Source organism: Mustela lutreola, chromosome 3 (genome assembly GCF_030435805.1).
Source record: "Mustela lutreola isolate mMusLut2 chromosome 3, mMusLut2.pri, whole genome shotgun sequence".
NCBI classification, from domain to species: domain Eukaryota; kingdom Metazoa; phylum Chordata; class Mammalia; order Carnivora; family Mustelidae; genus Mustela; species Mustela lutreola.
In genome coordinates, this window is record NC_081292.1 from 52,522,816 (window position 1) to 52,546,340 (window position 23,525).

Sequence of the window (23,525 nt, forward strand, 5' to 3'; positions counted from 1 at the left end):
AAAACTTATCAATCTTTAAATGACAGAAATAACTTAGGGTTGGTGCGAATTCTTTCTCTTTTTTTTTTTTCAAATGAACTGAAGATAGTTCTCTTTTTGATTATTATTCCAAGGTCTTAGGTATGGTGATAATTTTTTTCCTGAAATTTAATATATTCATTCATCTTTATGCACAGATGGAGCTAGTTAAAATTTCTTCCATTTCTTATACTTTTCAAACCAATTTAATTTAAAAATATCAAAAGAATTCAAATTACATACTGTGAATAATTCTGAAAAGGAGAGTTCTGCTTTATTCTTTTAAAACAAAAAAGAAATATAAATTCATAGATATCACCGAAGGGAAAGCACAGAATAAGAGGCTAAGTTAAATAGAAGTCATTGCATGTGTGTGTGCATGTATGTGTGCACATGCTTGGAAGAGAAAAACCGGAGATTTTTGGAACATATTTTACAGTGAAAGTGAAGTAACTCAGTCAATGAAGGAAAGAATTCCCACCAAGAAACCATGACTTTGTTGTTACCATAAGCAGGTCACTCAGGAATCATGAAACCGTTTAATAACTGAATTTCAGAAACAGTCAGTCACCAATGACCCAGAGTCTTGGAGGGCAGTTGAGTCACTCAAAGGCAAAGACCTAATGGAGTAAAGATGGAGAAAAGGAAGGACTGGAAAAGACAGGAAGGCAGACCAAAGAGTACTAACACTACCATGATAATGGTTGTCTATTGTGCCTCTCCCCTTGACCAACTTGGACTCCCTAAATCTACGTTACTTTGATAAGCTCTCTCAATTTTGGCAACTGATCAATAAAAAGAATTCTAAAGTAATGTGATTCAAAAACTTGCCAAACAACATAGTTTATTACAAAATACACTAGGCCAATTAAGTGTCCTATAAAAATTATTCTCTATATATTCTTAAATTCCTCTGATATTCTAATGTTATTAGTATTATGAAGCAACAGTCCATTTTTATCAGATTCCTTTAGTCATATGAACCAGATTAAATTTCCTGAAAATTCATATATAAATATCTCTGAGGACACAATTAGGACTAACGACCATGAAGTTTCTATGTGCTGGAGAATAAAATTCATGCATTTAATCACATGACTCTTGAGGAAGAACTTGAAAATGTGTGAAGAGAGACATTTTCTGCTAGTTTTCATATTTTGCCCACAGACACTTGTTCAACTTTTATCAAGAGGGTCATAATCTTTTCTTTTGTCACAAAAGAAGCAAGGATAAGAGTAAGACTAAAGTAGTGTATTACCACTTCCCTGAGCTAGATAGGGTCAATTAGTGTCAAAAGTGACAAGAAAAGACACCAAGGCAATATAGCTTATCAGAGCTGATCTTTGGGGCCCTCAAATGAGAAAATCTTTCGAGAGCAATAAAAGAAAGAGAGGCAGAGTGACACAAAAAGTGGAGAAAATCACAGTATTGATTTGAATTTTTTTTTGAAAATAAATAATCAGTCTGCAACAGGGAAACACAGGGCCAATAAGTCTAACTTTTCCAGCTTATTGTCTGTTAATCTCGGTTATTGAATATTTCATTGTCTTTGGTCACTTATTGACACAGCTGTGCCCTTATCTAGTAATAAGGTTGAAAGACTTTTTTACAATCACATTGCTGAAGTATGACTGATGTACAAAAAGCTGTACATATTTAATGTATATGACTTGATCAGTTATAAGCATATACCCATAAAACCATCACCACAATCTATGCCATAAACATATCCATCACCTTCAAAAGCTTCCTGCTGCCCTCCATTTTATTTTTTGTGATAAGAACACAATATAATATCTATCCCCTTGGCAAATTTTTAAGCATACAATATAGTATTATTAAGTATAAATATAATCTTGTAAATTAGATGTCTAGGTCATATCTTAAATAATTGAAACTTGGTGCTTTTTGATTTTTAACTTCCTGTATCCTCGTCCCCCATCTCCTAGCAACCACCATCCTAGTCTCTGGCTCTGAGTTCAACTATTTTAGATGCCTCATATAAATGGTATCATGCACTCTCTATCCTTCTGAAATGGCTTATTTCACTTAGTAGACTATCCTCTAGGTTTACCCACGTTGCTGCAAATGGCAGAATTCCTTTTTTTTTTTTTTTTAAGGCTGAATAACATTCCATTGTATGTACAAACCACATTTTCTTTATCCACTAATGTCCATAGATGAACATTAATGGCGTGTCTAAATTTTGGCTCTCCTGAATAAATGTTAAAATAAACATGGGAATGTATATAATCTTTCTGAGATCTTTCCTAACAGTATTTAAGTGGGTTTTTTTAAGATTTTATTTATTTATTTATTTATTTGAGAGAGAGAGAGAAAGTAAGCACGCACAAGGTGGGGGGAGGGAAAGGGAGCCTGCTTCTCCCTCTGCCTGACACTCCCTACTTGTACTCCCTCTCTCTGACAAAAAAATAAAATCTTAAAAAAAAAAAAAAAGACAATAACTGATTAGCGAAAACTGAACAAAATGTAATGGTATCTTTTTAATTTAAGGCTTTATATAAATCTGTAAGGAACAGACAAAAACCCTGATTTTAAAAATGTATAAAGGTTATTACTAGAGAAATTTTAAACACTGAATAAACATAAGTGTTTAACTTCTTAGGTTACTTAAATCAATGTAATTTAAATGTTTTTGAAAATATTCCTATGCTAGTATCAAAATCTGAAGTGTCTGTGGAAAACAACAGTCTCCCTCACTGTTGGTGACAATGCAATTTTCCAAGAGAGCAACTTGGAAATATAAATCAATTGATGTATTTGGCAATATGTATCAAAATATATTTTAAATGTTAAAAGATGTTTTGCTTAATGATTATACTTTACACTAGAAATTAATCCCAGGGAAATAATGACAAATATAGCAAAAATGTTAGCTACAGGAATATATATTGGTATACTATTGACAATAGTAAAATATTAAAAACAGCTATTCAACAAAAAATGCAGGATTTTATAAACTATAAAATATTCAAGTAGTGTGGTTATAAATAAGAAAATTATAGATAACAAATGTGTCGTTCTTTCCTTTTTCTCTCTGTCTCTCTCCTTCTATACATATATACATACATATGTGTGTGTGTGTGTGTGTGTGTGTGTGTGTGTGTATATTTGTATATGTGGGTATCTATGAACAATGGAACTGTATATTCCTAATTGTAAGAGGATTTGTTTTGGGTATTGGGAGTATAAAAGACTTTACTTTTGCCTCATTATCTTATGCATATTTTCAAAAGTGTTCTGCAGTAAATGTGGATTTATTGTATAACATGTAAAATATAAGTTATAAAAGTAAATCCAGAGAGCTTCCTCCCATATGTTAGAGAGGGAGAATTAAACTAATTAAAGGTCTAAAACTTAAAAACTAGGGGTTCCTTGGTGGCTCAGTCAGTTAAGCATCTACCTTCAGCTCATCTACCTTCAGGTCATAATCCCAAGGTCCTGGGATCAAGCCCCACATCGGGCTCTCTGCTCAGCTGCAAGTCTGCTTCTCCTACAGCACCCCAACCCAGTCTCCCATGAGCTTGTGCTCTTGTTCTCTCCCTCTCTCTCTGCTTTCTCTCTCTCTCAAATAAATAAAATCTTTAAAACAAAAATAAAACTTCCTAAAACTAATGAGTAAAAGCCATTTATCATACTGGCTTTATAAGAACACTATCTCACAATTTAAAATTGTGCTTTAGCATTCCATTTGACAAATCTATATGCTTGTTAGTTGATTGCTGAAGAATTGCAACAGTCATTGCTAGGAACATTTCTGACTTATGAACCACTCTCTCACAAGTAAGTGCAATTTGTAAACTGAGACAGTAAAATGATTCTTCCCTATGACAGTCTAAAAGAAAACATGTTTCTTAAATGTAAAATGCAGGATTCTGCTTCTTGGTGAAATGCCTGACTTCCTTTCACTCTTATATATGCATGCATATATACATGTATTTTCTTTATTAATAAAACAGTGGATATATGAAGAGGAAAAATACACTGAGAATTATTTTTGCATGTCAAGAGATTAAAAAAATCATAGTCATAACTTCCCAAAAATATCTTGAATGTATGTTTATATAATATATATTTTACCTTCTAAATATTTATCAGATCAAATCTTCTATTTCTTTATTATAACCATTTTGTTACACATCACTTTGATTTCATAACTAATGCTTTATCTCCCTAATTGGACTTGTCCATTCAAGCTTTGTACCAAATAAAAACACTCAACCATATTCTTACTAAACTGCATCTCTGACTCTATACCTTTGCCCAAATGTTTTTTTCAGATCTTCTGAGAATATCAACTAAGTTCTTCCTATGTTATTCAAGGCCTTTATTTTTTAAGATTTTATTACTTTTTAAATTTTATTTAATTAATTAATTTATTTATTTATTATTTTATTTTTATTCAATGCCTTTTTTAAAGATTTTATTACTTTTTTATTTTATTTTATTTTTATTTTTTTATTTTATTTTATTACACAGCAAGAGAGGGAACACATGCAGGGGAAGTGGGTGAGGGAGAAACAGGGTTCCATCAGAGGAGGGAGCCCAATGTGGGGCTCGCTCCCAAGTCCCTGGGATCATGACCTGGGCTGAAAGCAGACACTTAACAACTCAGCCACCTGGTGCCCCTATGCAAGGCCTTTCATAATGTAATCTCTACCTGTTTCTCCAGTTTATCTACTACACATCTTTGTACACTTTATCCTCAAGCAAACCATGCTGCTTATAAATTTTCCTACATCTACCATCCCTTCTATTTCATCAAGTTATGCTCTTTACATGGAATTCCCCCTGCCCAAGGTCATCATTGACTAATTCTACTGAAACATCATTGATTTAAAGCAACATCACTATTTCCCATACCAGTCTCCCTCAGTATGCCCTACAAGGCACTCTTCTGAGTCCTGTAACATCCTCTGCATAAGTCTAACATTTTTCATATCACATGAAATTGTACTTTCCTATTCATAGGTCTAATTAGGAACATATGGAAAGCAGGATAATTTTCTCATTTTAATTGTATTCATTGTACATTTCTAGTACATACATAGATGATAAGTATCTTTTAAGTCAATGGTCAATTCGAGAGGTCAAATAATACTGCATATTTTTTAGCTCTTAGAAACTGAGAAAAAGAATGAGAGACAGAAAACTTCAGTGTTTCTATTTTTTAGTGGCTACAGTATGATGTTACCATACTCTGCATTCAGAAATATAGAAGGAAAATCATATCTGGAAAACTGTATGAAAAAAAATCAGTTTAATAAGAGCTATCTACACTATACCCAAATGGAGATGTGCAACAGAAAGTGAGATACAGAAGCCTAAACACCAAAAAAGAGAAAGAAATCTAGGTATATAAATGTAAGACTTTTCACTGTGAAGCTGAGATTAAAAGTCCCCAAAAAATATTTTGCAGGATGAAGATGACATTCATAAGGCAATCCTATCTGATTCTCCAGAAAGGAACACTATTGTTTTTTTAAAGATTTTTAAGATTTTTTTGTAAGATTTATGTATTTGACAGACAGAGATCACAATCAGGCAGAGAGGCAGGCAGAGAGAGAGGAGGAAACAGGCTCCCCGCTTAGCAGAGAGCCCGATGTGGGCCTTGATCCCAGGACCCTGGGATCATGACCTGAGCCAAAGGCAGAGGCTTTAACACAATGAGCCACCCAGATGCCCTTAGGAACACTATTATTGAAGAGATGTGCAAATGTTCAGAAGTTTAAATAAGAACTCAATATAAACAAACCAAAAGTAGGAGTAAGTGATGTAAGCAGGTGTCACAAATCAACTGCCTATGGTAGTCAGGCTTATAACGCAAAGGAGGAAAGTGAGTCTCATGTACGAATTCTGGTAATACAGTGTAATCATATTTTGTTCTTAGTTCTACAGCTGACACTGCATCAATGTCAGGAAGACACAAAGGACTGAATTACTGAAAACAGTATCTTCTATCAAGGAGACAGCAACTCTTTAGCACTATTTGATGATTTCCACAAAGAGACATAAAATCTTTGTTACCCAATATTCTCACTTTTCAAGAGAAGCTGGGAATCCAGATTTGTATATAAATTTCCCATTTTTAAATATAAAATGGTACATGAGACAAACAAAAGACATCTCTTGGTTAGAGCCGCACTGCTGTCAAGAATTATGGATCCTGGGGTGCCTGGGTGGCTCAGTGGGTTGGGCCGCTGCCTTCGGCTCGGGTCATGGTCTCAGGGTCCTGGGATTGAGTCCCGTGTCGGGCTATCTGTTCGGCAGGGAGACTGCTTCCCTCTCTCTCTCTCTGCCTGCCTCTCCTTCTACTTGTGATTTCTCTCTGTCAAATAAATAAATAAAATCTTTTAAAAAAAAAAGAATTATGGATCCTCTGTACTAATCAGCTAAAGTCTATGTTAAAGATGGTACAGACACTGAAAAAATAAAATCAAATTAAAAAACATAAAGATGGTATAGAAATGTCTGATTTAAACAAATTAAGCTCCAAATACATGTAATGATTTCACTTAATTTCAGTGAAACTCTAAAATATATTTAACAACAATGTAACTGAAAGATGGCTAGATGGGTTTCAGAAAAACTATTTTTTCATCTTCACCATATTACTTAATAAATACATATGAACATCATTTACTCATCATCTACTTGATGAGAATAAAATAAGAAAAAGAAAATACTTGAGAAGTCATAAGACATTTTTACAAGTCACAGCATCATAATTAAATTGTATTAGGAATAATGGTTAATTTGAAATCAATAACTTCAGTACTATTCATTGTAAATCAGGTCAATTTACATATAGTAAAAATAGCATATGCAGAAGTATATGACAAAAATTCATCTCTTCCTACCCTCCTATATAAACAGCAGGCTCAACATGATGCTTCTTACTCCATCCCACCACTTAATGAAGAGTAACAACATTTGGAGGATGGAGGGAAGGGTGGTTATGACAGGTAATTTGTAATAAATATTCTCTAAGATATAATAATTTATATTAATATGCTTAATTCTAAATAAGTCACATATACCAATGATCAATTAGATAAATGAAGATGACTCATATTGGATCATTTCTACTTGACATCTAGAAGCATGATACATTTATACAGAAATCATTCATACCGAGAATGATTCTTGTATGACCTCAATGTCATGTTTAGTAAGCTAAAACTAGTTGGAAAATATTCTCAAGTTTCATAAAAATTTAAAAAAATACTTCAAAGAGAAAATGTTATCATCTGAAAAAGTGTGATAAAGTATGCTCAATTGAATTGAAATAGTCCTTGGTTAAAAAGTTTAAGAAAGTAAATTAAAACGCCAAGCACAACGGATAACTTTAGCAATAAAGAATATGTTACACTCACTCACACTGTAAGAGGAAAAGAGTTCAGTCAATTAAATATTGATGAAACAAAAAATCAAGGCTTCAAGTCTTAGATCAGTTCAAGACTGGGCATGAACTAATGATCCAACAGTTTATGTAAACATTAAACATTGAAGGAATAACTCATAACTAAACTATGGAATGGATTTCATTTTAATTTAATTAACTAATAGTTAATTTTACAAATCCTAGGTAAGAAACTGATTGACATATAACATAGCTATATCCAAGATCATACATATACTGAGGATTAGTCAGTTGATGAGTTGTCCTAAGTTTCTGTAGTAATAGATATACTGAGTGTTTTTATTATACTGTATGATAGTTGTTCTTTCCCCAAATCTTTTAGCTAGTTAATTTTACAAATCCTAGGTAAGAAACTGATTGGCATATAACATAGCTATATCCAAGATCATATACGATGGTTAGTCGGTTGATGAGCTATCCTAAGTTTCTGTAGTAATAGATGTACTGAGTGTTTTTATTATATTGTATAATAGTTGTTCTTTCCCCAAATCTTTTAGCTTCTTACACAAATAAAAATTTAAGTATGAGCTGATAGTCACAATCCATATGCAAATTTACTTATGTTTTGCCCCAAAACATATTGCAAACTTAGTTTAGAAGAATATTTCTGGGTGCCTGGGTGGCTCAGTGGGTTCAGCCGCTGCCTTCGGCTCAGGTCATGATCTCAGGGTCCTGGGATCGAGTCCCGCATTGGGCTCTCTGCTTAGCAGGGAGCCTGCTTCCTCCTCTCTCTCTCTCTCTGCCTGCCTCTTTGCCTACTTGTGCTCTCTCCCTGTCAAATAAATAAATAAAATCTTTAAAAAAAAAAGAATATTTCTATGTATTATTTTTTAGCATTAGCTGTTAGTGAGGAAGCCACTGCATGTATTAATCATGAAAATTCCCTCCTGAAACCTCTCTAGAAACAGGTGTAAGCAATTTCATTTTAAAAGACCAATAGAATAGAAATACACCCAAGAAGGCTTGGACCAATTTGATTTCTTCCTTTTAAAGATCCAGGAAAAACTGAGGTTAATCCAGCCACAGGCAGAAGGCCTCCTCTGAGTTTATATAAACTGGTAAAATGTGCAGGAGGCCTGAGAAGCAGCTGAGAGGTCCAGTGAAAATAATCATCTGCTCTTCATGCCAAGAGGCAACAAGCACTGCAGGTAAGATAAAGTTCCAGACTTTAAATCCATCCTCAGTGCAGCAAGCCTGCGGCCATACTTCCCTCGAGAAGGTGCCTTGTCCATCACTACAATCAGTTCAACCAAAGCATTTTATGCATTTATTTATTTTCAACTTGTCAACAACGTTTTAGAAGGCAAAGGCCGACAAAGCTTCTTCCAAAAAAGCCAAAGGGATTCTTTATTCCTTTTGAGAAAAATGACCTACAGACATTTTTGCAAAACTGCTAATAAAAAACTGAGTGCCAATATGTTGGCTGAACCAAAATAAAGCCTCTTAAGTATGTACCAGTGTAATATGATGATATATAGCGCAATTTAGAAAAGAAAAAAGTAATGGGAGTAGAGAGGCTGAATAGAATATAATCATTTATTATTACATGAACTCATTCTCATTTGCCCAGCCTAATATTTATTCATATCAGGAACTTATAAACTGTAACAAAATAGTATCTGAAATTCGATTGTGCACTTTCACTAAAACACTCAAAGAAAGAAGTCACTGAGCTAAGAATTCATATATTCTCCTCAAAAGTCTCATTTACCGTATTTTAACATCTACATTAATTTATGTTTTATATCATGAGTATCTAGAGCTCATGGGTTTCAGTGTTCTCTTTTCTACACACCCAGGGCATTTTAGTCATCGCCATATAAAGGGTAGTCCATACAATTTCTTAAATATTTTAATGAATAAATTTATTTTATTCCAAAGAATCTTAACTTTGAGTCATTAAAGGATATTTAACAGACCCATGAGCCCCTAAAATTGTACACAAAGTACTTCTGTAGATGTCAAAAGTCCATTTTATTCCTGTAGAGAGAATTCATACATTTTCTCATATTTCCAAAGAGCATCACTGACTTTCCTACCATAAATGATTAAGTCTATTTTCTCTCAAAAATGTAAAGATACAATATTTTAAGGCAGTATGGTAAAACAGAAAGGTTTTAGGACTTACAAAACCCTCAGAAAACCTCATCCTTCACAGTGATTTGTTAGAAACATTTCCATTAAAAAAGACAAAGATATTACTTAGGGCCATTGTTTTAACACATTATATAATGAGGTCTTATCCAAATTAAAAAAAAAAAGAAAATTTAAAAAGCAATAAGAGATGTAAAGTTGAAAAAAATTGTAAAGAGTGCTATTATGTATAGATGATATCATCTATATAATAAACACAAGATAATATATAGACAAGAATTAGAATTAATATAAGACTTCAACAAGACTGCCAGATAACAAGGATCAATATTTTAAAACAATGGGAGTTCCAATAAATTAGAGGGGGGGAAGGAAAAAATACATAATTTAAAAGATTTATAAACTAAGAAGCTTAAATTACAAGAACTCTGGACTATATATTTACATCCCATAGAAAAGTGCAAGACTATATTAAAGAACATAAATACTAAATAGAAATTTTATAAAATAAGAATTAAGTAAATAGAAAGAAATCTCACATAGTTTCTTTTTTTTTTTTTAATAATTTTTTTATTTTTTATAAACATATATTTTTATCCCAAGGGGTACAGGTCTGTGATTCACCAGGTTTACACACTTCACAGCACTCACCAAATCACATACCCTCCCCAATGTCCATAATCCCAACCCCTTCTCCCAAACCCCCTCCCCCCGGCAACCCTCAGTTTGTTTTGTGAGATTAAGAGTCACTTATGGTTTGTCTCCCTCCCAATCCCATCTTGTTTCATTTATTCTTCTTCTACCCACTTAAGCCTCCATGTTGCATCACCACTTCCTCATATCAGGGAGATCATATGATAGTTGTCTTTCTCTGCTTGACTTATTTCGTTAAGCATGATACGCTCTAGTTCCATCCATGTTGTTGCAAATGGCAAGATTTCATTTCTTTTGATGGCTGCATAGTATTCCATTGTGTATATATACCACATCTTCTTGATCCATTCATCTGTTGATGGACATCTAGGTTCTTTCCATAGTTTGGCTATTGTGGACATTGCTGCTATAAACATTCGGGTGCACGTGCCCCTTTGGATCACTACATTTGTATCTTTAGGGTAAATACCCAATAGTGCAATTGCTGGGTCATAGGGCAGTTCTATTTTCAACATTTTGAGGAACCTCCATGCTGTTTTCCAGAGTGGCTGCACCAGCTTGCATTCCCACCAACAGTGTAGGAGGGTTCCCCTTTCTCCGCATCCTCGCCAGCATCTGTCATTTCCTGACTTGTTGATTTTAGCCATTCTGACTGGTGTGAGGTGATATCTCATTGTGGTTTTGATTTGTATTTCCCTGATGCCGAGTGATATGGAGCACTTTTTCATGTGTCTGTTGGCCATCTGGATGTCTTCTTTGCAGAAATGTCTGTTCATGTCCTCTGCCCATTTCTTGATTGGATTATTTGTTCTTTGGGTGTTGAGTTTGCTAAGTTCTTTATAGATTCTGGACACTAGTCCTTTATCTGATATGTCGTTTGCAAATATCTTCTCCCATTCTGTCAGTTGTCTTTTGATTTTGTTAACTGTTTCCTTTGCTGTGCAAAAGCTTTTGATCTTGATGAAATCCCAGTAGTTCATTTTTTCCCTTGCTTCCCTTGCCTTTTGCGTTGTTCCTAGGAAGATGTTGCTGCGGCAGAGGTCGAAGAGGTTGCTGCCCGTGTTCTCCTCAAGGATTTTGATGGATTCCTTTCGTACATTGAGGTCCTTCATCCATTTTGAGTCTATTTTTGTGTGTGGTGTAAGGAAATGATCCAATTTCATTTTTCTGCATGTGGCTGTCCAATTTTCCCAGCACCATTTATTGAAAAGGCTGTCTTTTTTCCATTGGACATTCTTTCCTGCTTTGTCGAAGATTAGTTGACCATAGATTTGAGGGTCTATTTCTGGGCTCTCTATTCTGTTCCATTGATCTATGTGTCTGTTTTTGTGCCAGTACCATGCTGTCTTGATGATGACAGCTTTGTAATAGAGCTTGAAGTCCGGAATTGTGATGCCACCAACGTTGGCTTTCTTTTTCAATATCCCTTTGGCTATTCGAGGTCTTTTCTGGTTCCATATAAATTTTAGCATTATTTGTTCCATTTCTTTGAAAAAGATGGATGGTACTTTGATAGGAATTGCATTAAATGTGTAGATTGCTTTAGGTAGCATAGACATTTTCACAATATTTATTCTTCCAATCCAGGAGCATGGAACATTTTTCCATTTCTTTGTGTCTTCCTCAATTTCTTTCATGAGTACTTTATAGTTTTCTGAGTATAGATTCTGTGTCTCTTTGGTTAGGTTTATTCCTAGGTATCTTATGGTTTTGGATGCAATTGTAAATGGGATTGACTCCTTAATATCTCTTTCTTCTGTCTTGCTGTTGGTGTAGAGAAATGCAACTGATTTCTGTGCATTGATTTTATATCCTGACACTTTACTGAATTCCTGTATAAGTTCTAGCAGTTTTGGAGTGGAGTCTTTTGGGTTTTCCACATATAGTATCATATCATCTGCGAAGAGTGATAATTTGACTTCTTCTTTGCCAATTTGGATGCCTTTAATTTCCTTTTGTTGTCTGATTGCTGAGGCTAGGACCTCTAGTACGATGTTGAATAGCAGTGGTGATAATGGACATCCCTGCCGTGTTCCTGACCTTAGCGGAAAAGCTTTCAGTTTTTCTCCATTGAGAATGATATTTGCGGTGGGTTTTTCATAGATGGCTTTGATGATATTGAGGTATGTGCCCTCTATCCCTACACTTTGAAGAGTTTTGATCAGGAAGGGATGTTGTACTTTGTCAAATGCTTTTTCAGCATCTATTGAGAGAATCATATGGTTCTTGTTCTTTCTTTTATTGATGTGTTGTATCACATTGACTGATTTGCGGATGTTGAACCAACCTTGCAGCCCTGGAATAAATCCCACTTGGTCGTGGTGAATAATCTTTTTAATGTACTGTTGAATCCTATTGGCTAGTATTTTGGTGAGTATTTTCGCATCTGTGTTCATCAAGGATATCGGTCTATAGCTCTCTTTTTTGGTGGGATCCTTGTCTGGTTTTGGGATCAAGGTGATGCTGGCCTCATAAAATGAGTTTGGAAGTTTTCCTTCCATTTTTATTTTTTGGAACAGTTTCAGGAGAATAGGAATTAGTTCTTCTTTAAATGTTTGGTAGAATTCCCCCGGGAAGCCGTCTGGCCCTGGGCTTTTGTTTGTTTGGAGATTTTTAATGACTGTTTCAATCTCCTTACTGGTTATGGGTCTGTTCAGGCTTTCTATTTCTTCCTGGTTCAGTTGTGGTAGTTTATATGTTTCTAGGAATGCATCCATTTCTTCCAGATTGTCAAATTTATTGCCGTAGAGTTGCTCATAGTATGTTCTTATAATTGTTTGTATTTCTTTGGTGTTAGTTGTGATCTCTCCTCTTTCATTCATGATTTTATTTATTTGGGTCCTTTCTCTTTTCTTTTTGATAAGTCGGGCCAGGGGTTTATCAATTTTATTAATTCTTTCAAAGAACCAGCTCCTAGTTTCGTTGATTTGTTCTATTGTTTTTTTGGTTTCTATTTCATTGATTTCTGCTCTGATCTTTATGATTTCTCTTCTCCTGCTGGGCTTAGGGTTTCTTTCTTGTTCTTTCTCCAGCTCCTTTAGGTGTAGGGTTAGGTTGTGTACCTGAGACCTTTCTTGTTTCTTGAGAAAGGCTTGTACCGCTATATATTTTCCTCTCAGGACTGCCTTTGTTATGTCCCACAGATTTTGAACCGTTGTATTTTCATTATCATTTGTTTCCATGATTTTTTTCAATTCTTCTTTAATTTCCCGGTTGACCCATTCATTCTTTAGAAGGATACTGTTTAGTCTCCATGTATTTGGGTTCTTTCCAAACTTCCTTTTGTGGTTGAGTTCTAGCTTTAGAGCATTGTGGTCTGAAAATATGCAGGGAATGATCCCAATCTTTTGATACCGGTTGAGTCCTGATTTAGGACCGAGGATGTGATCTATTCTGGAGAATGTTCCATGTGCACTAGAGAAGAATGTGCATTCTGTTGCTTTGGGATGAAATGTTCTGAATATATCTGTGATGTCCATCTGGTCCAGTGTGTCGTTTAAGGCCTTTATTTCCTTGCTGATCTTTTGCTTGGATGACCTCTCCATTTCAGTGAGGGGAGTGTTAAAGTCCCCTACTATTATTGTATTATTGTTGATGTGTTTCTTTGATTTTGTTATTAATTGGTTGATATAGTTGGCTGCTCCCACATTGGGGGCATAGATATTTAAAATTGTTAAATCTTCTTGTTGGACAGACCCTTTGAGTATGATATAGTGTCCTTCCTCATCTCTTATTATAGTCTTTGGCTTAAAATCTAATTGATCTGATATAAGGATTGCCACTCCTGCTTTCTTCTGATGTCCATTAGCATGGTAAATTCTTTTCCACCCCCTCACTTTAAATCTGGAGGTGTCTTCGGGCTTAAAATGTGTTTCTTGGAGGCAACATATAGATGGGTTTTGTTTTTTTATCCATTCTGATACCCTGTGTCTTTTGACAGGGGCATTTAGCCCATTCACATTCAGGGTAACTATTGAGAGATATGAATTTAGTGCCATTGTATTGCCTGTAAGGTGACTGTTACTGTATATTCTCTCTGTTCCTTTCTGATCTACCACTTGTAGGCTCTCTCTTTGCTTAGAGGACCCCTTTCAATATTTCCTGTAGAGCTGGTTTGGTATTTGCAAATTCTTTCAGTTGTTGTTTGTCCTGGAAGCTTTTAATCTCTCCTTCTATTTTCAATGATAGCCTAGCTGGATATAGTATTCTTGGCTGCATGTTTTTCTCGTTTAGTGCTCTGAAAATATCATGCCAGCTCTTTCTGGCCTGCCAGGTCTCTGTGGATAAGTCAGCTGCCAATCTAATATTTTTACCATTGTATGTTACAGACTTCTTTTCCGGGGCTGCTTTCAGGATTTTCTCTTTGTCATTGAGACTTGTAAATTTTACTATTAGGTGACGGGGTGTGGGCCTATTCTTATTGATTTTGAGGGGTGTTCTCTGAATCTCCTGAATTTTGATGCTCGTTCCCTTTGCCATATTGGGGAAATTCTCCCCAATAATTCTCTCCAGTATACCTTCTGCTCCCCTCTCTCTTTCTTCTTCTTCTGGAATCCCAATTATTCTAATGTTGTTTCGTCTTATGGTGTCACTTATCTCTCGAATTCTCCCCTCGTGGTCCAGTAGCTGTTTGTCCCTCTTTTGCTCAGCTTCTTTATTCTCTGTCATTTGGTCTTCTATATCACTAATTCTTTCTTCTGCCTCATTTATCCTAGCAGTTAGAGCCTCCATTTTTTATTGCACCTCATTAATAGCTTTTTTGATTTCACCTTGGTTAGATTTTAGTTCTTTTATTTCTCCAGAAAGGGCTTTTATATCTCTCGAGAGGGTTTCTCTAATATCTTCCATGCCTTTTTCGAGCCCGGCTAGAACCTTGAGAATTGTCATTCTGAACTCTAGATCTGACATATTACCGATGTCTGTATTGATTAGGTCCCTAGCCTTCGGTACTGCCTCTTGTTCTTTTTTTTGTGTTGAATTTTTATGTCTTGTCATTTTGTCCAGATAAGAGTAAATGAAGGGGCAAGTAAAATACTAAAAGGGTGGCAACAACCCCAGGAAAATATGCTTTAACCAAATTAGAAGAGATCCAAAATCGTGAGTGGGGAGAAAGGGGATAAAAAGAGGTTCAAAAAGGAAGAAAGAAAAAAAAAAAACAAAAAGAAAAGAAAAAAAAGAAAAAGAAAAGAAAAGAAAAGAATTTTTAAAAAAAGAAAACACCTAAGAAAAATGTAAAAAAGAAAAAATATATATATTAGATAAACTAGTAAAAAATCGTAAAAGGTAACAGTTAAAAAAAAATTTTACCCGAAGGCGAGAAAAAAAAAAAATGAAAAAGAAAAAATTAAATTAACTGCAAGACTAAAAAAAATCACAGGAAAAAAACCATGAGTTCCGTGTTTGGCTTTCTCCTCCTCTGGAATTCTGCTGCTCTCCTTGGTATTGAAACCGCACTCCTTGGTAGGTGAACTTGGTCTCGGCTGGATTTCTTGTTGATATTCTGGGGGAGGGGCCTGGTGTAGTGATTCTCAAGTGTCTTTGCCCCAGGCGGAATTACACCGCCCTTACCCAGGGCCAGGGTGAGTAATCCGCTCGGGTTTGCTTTCAGGAGCTTTTGTTACCTGAGCGCTTTCCGTAGAGTTCCGGAGGACGGGAATACAAATGGCGGCCTCCTGGTCTCCGGCCCGGAGGAGCTGAGAGCCCAGGACCCCACTCCTCAGTGCGCCCTCAGAGAACAGCGCCCAGTTACTCCCGTCTGCCTGACCTCCGGCCGCGCTTCGAGCTCACCGAGCCTGCAACCGGTTCAAGGTAACACGGACCTGCGAGCTTACGGTCAGCTCTGTCTCTGTAGCCGGCTTTCCCATTCCAATACCCGCAAGCTCTGGGACACTCAGACACCCCCGATCCTTCTGTGACCCTGCGGGACCTGAGGCCACGCTGACCCCGCGTGGGCTTCGCCCCGGTTTAGCCTCTGGAGCGATGTCCCTCAGCGGAACAGACTTTTAAAAGTCCTGATTTTGTGCCCGGTTGCTCCGCTGCTTGCCGGGAGCCGGCCCCTCCCCCCGGGGTCTATCTTCCCGTCGCTTTGGATTCACTTCTCCGCCGGTCCTACCTTTACGAAAGTGGTTGTTTTTCTGTTTACAGAATTGCTGTTCTTCTTCTCTTCGATCTGCCGATGGATTTTCAGGTGTTTGCAATCTTTAGATAAGCTATCTAGCTGATCTCCGGCTAGCTGAAGCAGTCTCAGCTTGCTACTTCTCCGCCATCTTGACTCCTCCCCCTCACATAGTTTCTTTTAAGAAGGCACAAAAACACAAATTCTAAAACAAAATAGGTGACCTTGGTGGCTCAGTTGGTTAAGTGGCCTACTCTTGGTTTCAGCTTAGGTCATGATCTCATGGGTCCTGAGACTGAGCTCCATCTTCTTCAGGCTTCATGCTCAGTGTGGAGAGTGCTTGAATATTTTTTCCCTTACCCCTCTCCACTCTCATATACACACTCCCTCTAACAAATAAATAAATAAATCTTTTTTAAATAATTAAAAGAAAATAATAACAAAACTTATTATATTAAAATCAATGTTTCCTTTAACAAATTGCCCCACAAGAGACAGTCTACCCAAAGGAATTTTGTATTTTCAATGTATATAACTAGTAAGGACACAGTATCTAGAATATGCTCAAAATGTTTGCAAACCAATAATCTTAACTTTTTTTTTTAAATATTTTATTTATTTATTTGACAGACAGAGATCACAATTATGCAGAGGCAGGCAGTGAGAGAGGAGGAAGCAGGCTCCCTGCTTAGCAGAGAGCCTGATGTGGGGCTCAATCTCAGGACCCTGAGATCATGACCTGAGCTGAAGGCAGAGGCTTTATTTAACCCACTGAGCCACCCAGGTGCCCCACCAATAATCTTTAAAACATGAATGAATACAATATACAGTAGCATTAAGAGGAGCCATAGAAGTTAGAGTAGCAGAAGTTATAATGATTATTGTTAGCATTAACATTATTATTACTATTGTTACTTAACAAGGACTTAACCAATCTTTTCTTTTTTTTTTTTTTAAGATTTTATTTATTTATTTGACAGACAGAGATCACAAGTAGGCAGAGAGGCAGGCAGAGAGAGAGAGAGAGAGAGAGGGAAGCAGGCTTCCTGCGGAGCAGGGAGCCCGATGCGGGGCTCGATCCCAGGACCCTGAGATCATGACCCGAGCCGAAGGCAGCAGCCCAAACCACTGAGCCACCCAGGCGCCCCCCAATCTTTTCTTCTAGTCCCTTCCTTTTCTAAATCCAGTTGCCAAAGTCCTGGGAGGTCTCACCTCAAATCACAAAGACTGCCAAAACTAAAGTGCTTTAAAAATAAAAAGCCAAATCTAAATTTCAATCTATTATCACAATACTTAATCCACAGACTCTAATTATTAAACAAATGCTTCTCTATGCAACACAATAAGAAAAAACAAATATTTATACCAAACTGAAAAGGAATACAGTATAAAAAGAATTAGTTCAGACTAAGAGCACCAGAGCAAGACATGATCAATCATTTCAGCAATAGCAAAGAAAAACTACAAACTAAATCTCTGTGACAAATATGGTTATAATTTTAATCAAACTTTATCAGATAATTTTGTGGTTGACATCTATAAATAATAGACATTTGAAAATTAAATAGCCATTTTCAACATATTTTCTAACTATAAGATAAATGATGTTTATCATAAACTTCTGAAAATATCTGGAAGTTTCAATATGTAATATTATAAATAAAAAATGGATTTTCATTTAGATGCCATGACTCCAAAACATTTTACAAGGTATTGTTGGTTCTGTCAATCAAAATTGTTGAGGCTGTTGTAAGATCCATAAGTCAAAATTTTTTATACATTCTTGATTATTTTTTTCTCCTTATAACATGACCTTCTTTATGTCTAGTAATGATTTTTACTTTAAATTTATTTTGGGTCATATTAATATAGTCACACCAAATAGCACTGTATTATTTTCACCTTTTTTCTTTAAGATTTTATTTATTTTCTTGAGAGAGAGAGAGAGAGAGCAAGCATGGGGGAGGGGACAGAAGGGTTGGGAGTAGAATCCCTGCTGAGCAGGAACCCCATGTGGGGCTCAATCCCAGGACCCCCGGATCATGACCTGAGCCAAAGGCAGATGCTTATCCAACTGAGCCACCCAGATGCCCCTATTTTTCACCTTTTTACTTTCAATTTTCTCATTTCTGATACTTTAGATATGATCTTTTAAATAGCATTTAATTAAAATTCATATTTTATGAAGCCAGATTTTTTTTAAGCTTTCACATGGAACATTTATTCCATTCACATTTAATTTAATTACAGATATATTTGGGTCTCTATCTGCCATCTAATTTCTCACTTCAATTATATTTCTTCTTTGCTTTTCCTTCTCTCCATTATTGCCTTTTGGTCATTGGTTGAGTAGGTATTTTTTCTCAAAATCTATTTTTTTTTCCCTTTACTACATTGGACTGTATGCTCCCTATTCTATTCTCTTAAGATTAGTCTAGAAATTACAACACACATATATAACGGATCAACGTTGAAAATTAACCAGTATATTTATTCTCTTCTTTGATCCTATGAGAACACCAATTACTATTCTTCCTCATTTATACATTATTGTTTTTTGCTTTAATTCTATCTTGTGCCTTTAAACCTCACAAAACAATATTATTTGCTTTTAAAAGATTTAAGTTCACTTAGATTTACTACAACTGTTCTCTGGACCATAGTTTCTCCTTTATATTCCAAAGAGGAAAAGAGAATCAGGTAGCAGTTCTACACATTTGTTTTTATTAACCTAGTGCAAAAAAGAATAGGCAGTTAAATTAATAGCTATGCAGAGGAATGAAGTGTGTGGAAGAATCCATCTCTGTCTCATAATTTAATGTCACATAGAAAGGACATCCTGATGTTTGTCTCACTTTAATCACACTTCAACCAGGTTTTTACTTACATCCACATTTTATACTTTGCTATGTAATTATAAGTCTCAGAGTAGCTTTCAAAAATACAGTTAGCATACAATCCCAAAGAATTTAAAATGTGAAAATTTGAGACAGAAAAATATGGTTGCACAAGTAGGAATGAAAAAAAATATTTACTATGAGATTTCAAAGAGAGGGCCCTATTATATACTAAACAATATCAACAACTCAAAATAAGTACGGTGACCTTCACAGAGAAGTTTCTTCTAATATCTCTTAGAATAGGATGATGACAACTCACCAAACAATTCAGTAACAAGGAACTAGGTAGGAAACCAGTGTGATCCACATAAACACAATTCTCTGAAACTCTTGACAGGTATTTACAATGTCTAGAGATATAGGTGGATCAGCTATGCTTAAGCAAATAAAGTTCTTTTCAATGTGGTTATAGCTATTGAGCAGCTCTCAGGTCCACAGTTTACTCTCTGGCAAGTATCAAAAACACAACTATATTTCTGATTATGTACACTGCCATGTGCATCAATAATCTGAGAAGACAGATATTTTCTTGGGTAAAGTAAGAAGTTTAGCAAATGTAGTTCACTTCTGGAGTACTTAACACTGACCAAAAACCATCATTAATAATTTAACTATTTGTAGAATTTAAATTTTGTGTTCTACTGTAAAGAATCCTAAAGCTCCATATAGCAATTAAGGGGGCACACAGAATGTACCAAATTCTTTTCAGGAAGGTATACACACCTAGAACTTTTCTATAAAGAAGAGTGTTCAGTAGAGACAGAGCTCATATATTTGACTTCAGTATTCTACACAGTAGACTATATAATCTTGAACTTCCATGCTTCTGTAAAAATAAGATATCCATGTCTATAATATATATAGAAAGATGCAATTAACAAATAAAATAAGAAAAGACTAGTAAGATTAATGTTTTCAGGATTGTATCATGTTTGGATAAATTTCCAAATGTGGGAACTATAAATGGAGACACATACTGACTTAGTTTTATCATGAAACATATATTAAGAATATCAATAAAGAATGAAATCTATAATGTACTGAATGAAGGAAATATTCATTGTCCCAACATTTTTAGTTCTAAAAATATATCCCTCATCTAGGCATACATTTTGTAGCCACTACCACAAAATACTCTATAACAAACTATTCTAAAATTCAGTCACTTAAAACATGAAAAATTTAGCCCCAGCCACCAGACTGGAAGCGCCAGGCTCGAACCCTAATTTCCTTGTCTTGCTTGAAACCCGGGCACCACCAAGATCCCAGCTTACCACTCTTCTCTCATGGACCTTGACACCAAAATCATTAGAAACATGGCACTGTTGCCTATCAGAAGTCAGTTCAAAGGACCCATCCCTAGAGAGACAAAAGATATAGGCATTGTGGATGAAGCCATCTATTACTTCAAGGCCAATGTCTTATTAAAAAACTATAAGATTAAGAATGAAGCTAATAGAACCTTGATATATATAATTCTCTACACTTTTGTTGAGTGTCTAAAGAATCTCCAAAAGTGCAATTCCAAAAACCAAGGTGAAAAAGAAATGTATGCACTAGGAATCAGTAATTTTCCCATTCCTGGAGAGCCTGGTTTTAAACTTCAGGCAATCTATCCCACCCCAGCAAACAAACAGGAAGGTAAGGTGATAAGGGCCTACTTACAGCAGTTGAGACAAGAAACTGGACAGAGATTTGTGACAACGTTTTTGACCCTCAGAATGATAAACATAGCAAGTGGTGGACTTATTTTATAAAGAGACAGCTCATGAAAAAGAGACTTTCAGGACCTGGACAGTGAAAAGAGCCTGGGCAGATACTTTCCACAGGTGTGGGCAGCATTTTACAGCAAGATATACACAGTTCTTTGCCCTTATTTGATAAAGTTTTATACAGAAGAGAGAAGAGAGCATGTCTTCACTTGAAGAGCTCTTTATTAAGAATTTGTATGGGGGAGAGAAGAATGGGTTATTGAAGGATGATTTGAATTTTATGTATTATTAAGCTGGTGCTTAATAAAAATAAGTAAGAATAAAGAAATTTCTAATGAAACAAGAATAATTTACTCTCATCCATTTGTTAACTGGCCTAGACTGAATTCATCTGAGCAGCTCTACTGATTAAGACGAGGCTTACTCATACATCTGAGGGTCTTTGTCTGATGTAGCCTAGATCCAGCAACAGAACTCTGGCTTTGCTTCACATTATCTCATCCTCTTTCCCTGAATCCAGAGTGTTAGTCTGGCCATATTCCTTCCAGGCTGATAACAGAAGCTCCAGAAAGCAAGCAAAAACATGCAGGATTTCCCAGGGCCTGGGCTGGGAATTGGCAAACAGCTACTTCTGACTATTCTATTGACTAAAGCAAGTCATATGGCTGAACCCAAAATCAAAGAGGGCCATGAAGATGAGAGAAAGAGCATAAATATGTTTAAACAATTAACTGTCAAATATAGTTAAATATAAAACATGTTGCAGTTTGTTAACAAATACTTGAGATGTCTATCAATGTTAAAAATTCTATAAAATTAAATGTTTTCATATAATAAGCCAACTATACAACTATTTTTAAAAGTATTATTTTATAGGTTCTGATAACAAACACATAACATATCTTAAACAGAATAAAAGAAATGTGTAAACAGTGAAATAAGAATTATAAGCAAAAGATTTTCAATCCATTCTATCCTGTATCTGGGAAGAGATTTTAGTGGGGGACACTCCTAGAAAAGAAAGCAAGCATGTGTTCCTTCTCACAATCTCCCTGTAAATATACTCAAAGTATTTTTGCTGGCAGCAGACTCCTTTCCTTCCTTTTATCAGAATATACCTGGTTTTCAAAGACAGGTATGGTAAAAAACTGCAATCCATAAATTTATTAGCCATGACTTCCTAGGAAGTGTCCCAAAAGCAGTATAACTATATGAGCATGTGTTAGCCTTCTAGGACTGCTATAACAAACTATAGGCTGAGTTGCTTAAAATAATATTAATTTATTTTCTCACAGATCTGGAGGCCAGAAGTCCATGATCATTGGTACCAGCAAATTCAGCCCCTGCTAAGAGGTCTCTTCCTAAGGTGTAGTTGGCTTCTTTCTTGCTGGATTCTCACAATATCTTTCCTCAGTGTGTATATGCAGTGAGAGTTCTCTGGTGTCTTTTTTTTTTTTCCTTTTCTTTTTTTCAGTGTTCTAAGATTCATTGTTTATGCACCACACCCAGTGCTCCATGCAATATGTACCCTCCTTAATACCCACAACCAGGCTCAACCATACCCCCACTCCCCTCCCTCCAAAACCCTTAGCTTGTTTCTCAGAGTCCACAGTCTCTCATGCTTCATCTCCCCCTCCGATTTACTCCAATTCACTTTTTCTTTCCTTCTCTTAATGTCCTCCATGTTATTTCTTATGCTCCACAAGTAAGTGAAACCATATAATTGACTTTCTCTGTTTAACCAATTTCACTCAGCATAATCTCCTCTGGTCCCATCCATGTAGATACAAAAGTTGGGTATTCATCCTTTCTGATGGCTGCATAATATTCCATTGTATATATGACATCTTCTTTATCCATTTGTCTGTTGAAGGGCATCTTGGTTCTTTCCATAGTTTTGCAATTGTGGATATTGCTTCTATGAACATTGGGGTGCAGATGGCCCTTCATTTCACTACATCTGTAGCGTTGGGGTAAATACCCAGTAGTGCAATTGCAGGGTCAGAGGGTAGCTCTATTTTTAATTTCTTAAGGAATTTCCACACTGTTTTCCAAAGTGGCTGCACCAGCTTGTATTCCCACCAACAGTGTAAGAGGGTTCCCCTTTCTCCACATCCTCTCCAACACTTGTTAACTGTCTTGTTAATCTTTGCCATTCTAATTGGTGTAAGCCAGTAACTCAATGTGATTTGGATTTGAATTTCCCTGATGGCTAATGATGATGAATATGTTTTCATGTGTCTGTTAGCCATTTCTAAGTCTTCTTTGGAGAAGTGTCTGTTCATACATTCTGCCCATTTTTGGACATGACTATCTGCTTTTTGGGTGTTGAGTTTGAGGAGTTCTTTATAGATCTTGGATATCAGCCCTTTTTCTGTAATGTCATTTATGAATATCTTCTCCCATTCCATGTGTTGCTGCTCTGTCTTGTTGACTGTTTCCTTTGTTGTGCAGAACTTTTTATCTTGATGAAGTCCCACAAGTTCATTTTTGCTTTTTTTTTTTTTCCTTTGCCTGTGGAGACACGTCTTGAAAGAAGTTGTTGTGGCCAATGTTGAAGAAGTTACTGCCTATGGTCTCCTCTAGGA

General features: G+C 35.8%; 1 pseudogene; it reads left to right on the forward strand.

Moving 5' to 3' along the window:
• Window positions 1-21,129, forward strand: part of LOC131827832 (actin-related protein 2/3 complex subunit 3-like) — a 67,668-nt pseudogene extending 46,539 nt beyond the window's left edge.
• The last annotated feature ends 2,396 nt before the right edge of the window (window positions 21,130-23,525 follow it).